Below are 5807 nucleotides of genomic sequence, written 5' to 3'. Positions count from 1 at the left end.
TGGGTTCTTGGCCTGTCACTAGCTGGAATAATCCCTACTAGAAATTGTTGATGTTAGGGTCCAACTACCAGGCATACCCTTTCACATACTTTATGACATATTACATGCATGGCTAGATTCAATCTAATTCTTGCTTTTACCTACTTTGCCGCCCGCATATATCAATATGACGTCGGCAAAGTGGTTGCAATATCCTGACTGGACGTCATATGACGTCGCCAGGATATCAAGCCGCTGCACGCCCCTGGGGGTGCGCAGCGGCTTGTGGGAACAAAATGATAAAAATTGTGGGAACAAAATGATAAAAATTTAGTTTGGGTACAGTGTTGCATGAAGCTGAAATTTGGTCTGGCCAGGAAGGTGTATAAGTGCCCTATATTGAAGTGGTTAATTGTTACATGTCTTTATTGTTAAAATAAATAATGGTGTAGGTTTCTATTTGATTGTCCTGATCTGAACTAGTTTTCAAAAAAGCACATTTAAGCAGTGGCGGCCCGTCCATAGGGGGCGCCTGGGCGCCGCCCCCCCCTCCAGGCAGCAAAAAAAAAAAAAAAAAAAAAAAATTTTTAATACTGGCCCTTTAAAAAAAAAAAAAAAGGAAAAAAAAGGTCCTTAAGTGCACTGTGTTCGGACGCCGGATACAGTGCGACGCCGGACACAGTGCACTTATAGGAAGCGCCACGTCTATGCAATCACGAGATTGCAGACGTAGCGCTGCATTTGCGGGCGTTTAGCCCGCCTTGGGGCGTTTTCTGAAGCGCCGAGTAGCTTCCGCTCGGCCATAGCAATACATACTACAGGCTCCGGGCGGAAGCTACTTGGCACTTCAGATTTGATTGACATCTGCCCTGAGGCAGATGTCACTTCCTGGTTCTCTCTCTCATTGCGCCCGAGAGAGGAAGCAGGAAGAATGCTGGTGCCAGTGTGAGGAGGAGGACACCGCAGGAGACTGAAGGTAAGTACCGCTGTGTGGAGAATCGGGGGGACACCTGCTGAGGGGGGGGCTCTGATGGGGACAACTGCTGTGGGGGGCTCTGATGGGGACACCTGCTGTGGGGGGGTTCTGATGGTGACACCCTCCTGTGGGGGGGTTCTGATGGGGACACCTGCTGTTGGGGGACTCTGATGGGGACACCTGCTGTTGGGGGACTCTGATGGGGACACCTGCTGTTGGGGGACTCTGATGGGGGACACCTGCTGTTGGGGGACTCTGATGGGGACACCTGCTGTTGGGGGACTCTGATGGGGGACACCTGCTGTGGGGGACTCTGATGGGGACACCTGCTGTTGGGGGCTCTGATGGGGGACACCTGCTGTTGGGGGCTCTGATGGGGGACACCTGCTGTTGGGGGCTCTGATGGGGGACACCTGCTGTGGGGGGCTCTGATGGGGGACACCTGCTGTGGGGGACTCTGATGGGGGACACCTGCTGTGGGGGGCTCTGATGGGGGACACCTGCTGTGGGGGACTCTGATGGGGACACCTGCTGTGGGGGACTCTGATGGGGACACCTGCTGTGGGGGGACTCTGATGGGGACACCTGCTGTGGGGGACTCTGATGGGGACACCTGCTGTGGGGGGACTCTGATGGGGACACCTGCTGTGGGGGGACTCTGATGGGGACACCTGCTTTGGGGGGACTCTGATGGGGACACCTGCTGTGGGGGGACTCTGATGGGGACACCTGCTGTGGGGGGACTCTGATGGGGACACCTGCTGTGGGGGGACTCCGATGGGGACACCTGCTGTGGGGGGACTCTGATGGGGACACCTGCTGTGGGGGGACTCTGATGGGGACACCTGCTGTGGGGGGACTTTGATGGGGGACACCTGCTGTGGGGGGGACTCTGATGGGGGACACCTGCTGTGGGGGGGACTCTGATGGGGGACACCTGCTGTGGGGGGCTTTGATAGGGGACACCTGCTGTGGGGGGCTCTGGTGGGGGCTCTGATGGGGGACACCTGCTGTGGGGGGCTCTGGTGGGGGGCTCTGATGGGGGACACCTGCTGTGGGGGGCTCTGATGGGCAACTCCTGTTTTGGGGGGACTCTGATGGGGACACCTGCTGTGGGGGGACTCTGATTGAGACACCTGCTGTGGGGGACACCTGCTGTGGGGGGCTCTGATGGGGGACACCTGCTGTGGGGGGACTCTGATGGGGGACACCTTCTGTGGGGGGGACTCTGATGGGGGACACCTGCTGTGGGGGGGACTCTGATGGGGGACACCTGCTGTGGGGGGCTTTGATAGGGGACACCTGCTGTGGGGGGCTCTGGTGGGGGGCTCTGATGGGGGACACCTGCTGTGGGGGGCTCTGATGGGCGACTCCTGTTTTGGGGGGACTCTGATGGGGACACCTGCTGTGGGGGGACTCTGATTGAGACACCTGCTGTGGGGGGCTCTGATGGTGGATACCTGCTGTGGGGGGACTCTGATGGGGGACACCTGCTGTGGGGGGCTTTGATAGGGGACACCTGCTGTGGGGGGCTCTGATGGGGGACACCTGCTGTGGGGGGACTCTGATGGGGGACACCTGCTGTGGGGGGGCTTTGATAGGGGACACCTGCTGTGGGGGGCTCTGATGGGGGACACCTGCTGTGGGGGGCTCTGATGGGGACACCTGCTGTGGGGGGCTTTGATAGGGGACACCTGCTGTGGGGGGCTTTGATAGGGGACACCTGCTGTGGGGGGCTTTGATAGGGGACACCTGCTGTGGGGGGCTTTGATAGGGGACACCTGCTGTGGGGGGCTTTGATAGGGGACACCTGCTGTGGGGGGACTCTGATGGAGACACCTGCTGTGGGGGGGACTCTGATGGAGACACCTGCTGTGGGGGGGACTCTGATGGGGGACACCTGCTGTGGGGGGGACTCTGATGGGGGACACCTGCTGTGGGGGGCTTTGATAGGGGACACCTGCTGTGGGGGGCTCTGGTGGGGGGCTCTGATGGGGGACACCTGCTGTGGGGGGCTCTGATGGGCGACTCCTGTTTTGGGGGGACTCTGATGGGGACACCTGCTGTGGGGGGACTCTGATTGAGACACCTGCTGTGGGGGGCTCTGATGGGGGACACCTGCTGTGGGGGGACTCTGATGGGGGACACCTGCTGTGGGGGGCTTTGATAGGGGACACCTGCTGTGGGGGGCTCTGATGGGGGACACCTGCTGTGGGGGGCTTTGATGGGGGACACCTGCTGTGGGGGGCTTTGATAGGGGACACCTGCTGTGGGGGGCTCTGGTGGGGGGCTCTGATGGAGACACCTGCTGTGGGGGGACTCTGATGGGGACACCTGCTGTGGGGGGACTCTGATGGGGACACCTGCTGTGGGGGGACTCTGATGGGGACACCTGCTGTGGGGGGACTCTGATGGGGACACCCTGCTGTGGGGGACACCTGCTGTGGGGGGCTCTGATGGGGACACATGCTGTGGGGGGACACTGATGGCAACTCTGATGTAAGGGGACAGAGGCTGCATTTTGGGGGGGGGGACAGAGGCTGCATTTGATGTGACAGAGGCTGCATTTGATGTGACACAGGCTGCATGTAAGAAGGGACTGCTGGGGACACCTGATGGCATCTGGTGACAGGCGACGTGGCTAGTGACACACTCGGGGCTCCCACTGATTCTGCATTATGGTGAGTTGAACGATTTCATTTTATATTACAATGTAATAATAGTAATAATGAGCTTCAATCATCCTGACACCATAACAACCATGGTGCCGGGATGATTGAAGCGCTAACACCAGGTGTTTGGAGTATCTTTATCTGCTGATTGTTAAACTTTGTAGAATACACATTTCTTTTGTTGTGTAGGATCTAGGCCTGCTGTCCCTCTCTCCCTCGCCCTCTCCCTCCATCCCTCGTTCATCTCAGACGCTAACCACACCACCTTAGAGCCACGCCCACTATTTCGCTGAAACCACGCCCATTTCCATCAAGTGGGAGGGGTCAAAAAGGAAGGGCGGGGTCTGGCGCCCCCCCATCCTAAAACTTCACCAGCCGCCACTGCATTTAAGGATTGTCTTTGGCCTACAACAGAGGTCAACTTTAGGATCTTCTCAATGCTAGAGCCCACACTGGCCTACATGTTGAGAAATCAGATTTTGTATTTCATGTATTTCTCTTGGATCTGTTTGGATATGTGTCTACTTGAGATGGAAAATGCTCACCCAAATGCCCAGCTCTTTGCCAACACAAGGCACCTCCACCTTTGGAATGAAAAAGGTCTCTGATGTCCATTCCAGGTTATTTTATTCTTTTAAACACAGAAGCAATTACACAACATAGAGGAGAGGGATGGGGACATAGCTGTGCTGCTTCCAAACCACTTCTGACATGCCAGGGTGTTTATGCAGAACCAAGATGCCAGTTCTTTTTTTTTTTAAATCAGATCATTTTTATTGAAAACAAACACAAAAAAAAACAAAAAGCAACAACTTTTTTCATCTTACCATACAAAGCAAATCCTATATTTGTGAGGACACATAGGTATCGATGTTACATGACCGTGCGGTCTAATATGTTATTTATTCATACAATAAAAAACGTACCATCATATTCAAAAATGAAGATATGATCATATGATAAAGCTATTGTAATTGTGATTCTTTGGTCTCGTTACTTGTCATGTGTGTCCTCTCTACGTCATTTTTTCCTTTCCCCTTTCTGCTCCCAGTCGTACCAGGGCCAGTGAGCAGAGCAGGGTGACACCATCCCCTAACCAGCGGGGAGCGGTGTGCAGCATATTCATATATTAACCGTTGGGTAAAACAATCTATATACAAGTCAACCTCTGCAGGACCCGGTATTTTTATAGTACCTCCCATCTAGGGCAGTTGTGTGAATGAAGTGGTATTTTTCTCCCCTTCTCTCAAATCTAGCAATTTCCTTCCAATGCTAGGTTCTAAAGTGGAATAGTTGTTGGTGTGGTTTTGCCCCCTAGGATTCTATTGTGGACCAGGCGTAGTGGAGCTAATCCAGGGGTGTCTAACCATGGATCCCATATATTCTTGAATTTTCTCGAACTGCCTAGGTGTTTGTATGTGAGTTGTTCTCTAATAAGAGAGTCGTTCACAGATGCAATCCACTCTGTTTGTGTGGGTGCCATCATAAACAGCCATTTTCTAGCAATAAGTTTCCTAGCCAGGAATAATACCCTTAGAATGGCAGGATATGTGTGAGGCATGTAGCCATCCCAATAGACATAGTTTAGGGTCAGTTATAAGTTTGAGGTTCCATATGCTGTTGATAGTGTTTATCACTGCTGCCCAATACCTTTGTAGTTTTGGGCATTTCCACAGCATATGGACAAGCGCAAGATGCCAGTTCTTGCCTTGTGCCACTTTTCACAAATGAAGGTGGGTGGAGGATGTGAAGATGGCTACCTCCCAACAGGATCCATAAGCAGTACCACTTCTGTACATTGACGTTGAGATATTGAGTCACATTTCACAATAGGCTTTCACTTGTGCAGGCTAGTTAGAGTTTGGGAAATCACTTTATCACAGTTCAGGAGTGAAACAAACATATTGGTTGTAAACACAAGCTGATTGCCACCATATCTTTGCTTCATATGGGGCATACAGGACAATTTAGGTCCATGTCTGTCATTGGGCACTTATAGAATCGGGAGAGCCATGTGTGTGCATGCTGGTGTGTGTAGTGTGCTAGTGCTACATCCATGACTGCTGTGGATATTTGTTTTTTGTTGATGTTAGCAGACAATCACAAAGTTTAAAAAGATGTTCCTAATTTATTAATTACAAACAGCTTTGCTTCCTTCGGCAGGGAGCTGTGATTAGGCT

General features: G+C 53.2%; 1 long non-coding RNA gene across 1 annotated transcript; it reads left to right on the top strand.

Annotated features, from left to right (window-relative positions):
* Window positions 1-776: 776 nt before the first annotated feature.
* On the top strand, window positions 777-3637 carry LOC141129921 (uncharacterized). Its single transcript, XR_012241909.1, has 2 exons — window positions 777-955; window positions 3537-3637. It is a non-coding gene; the product is annotated as an uncharacterized lncRNA (long non-coding RNA).
* The last annotated feature ends 2170 nt before the right edge of the window (window positions 3638-5807 follow it).

This window comes from Aquarana catesbeiana, linkage group LG02, assembly GCF_042186555.1.
Source record: "Aquarana catesbeiana isolate 2022-GZ linkage group LG02, ASM4218655v1, whole genome shotgun sequence".
Classification (NCBI taxonomy): Eukaryota; Metazoa; Chordata; class Amphibia; order Anura; family Ranidae; genus Aquarana; species Aquarana catesbeiana.
Note: the sequence above shows the minus strand (reverse complement) of the source record. Positions and strands in the feature narration are given on the sequence as shown.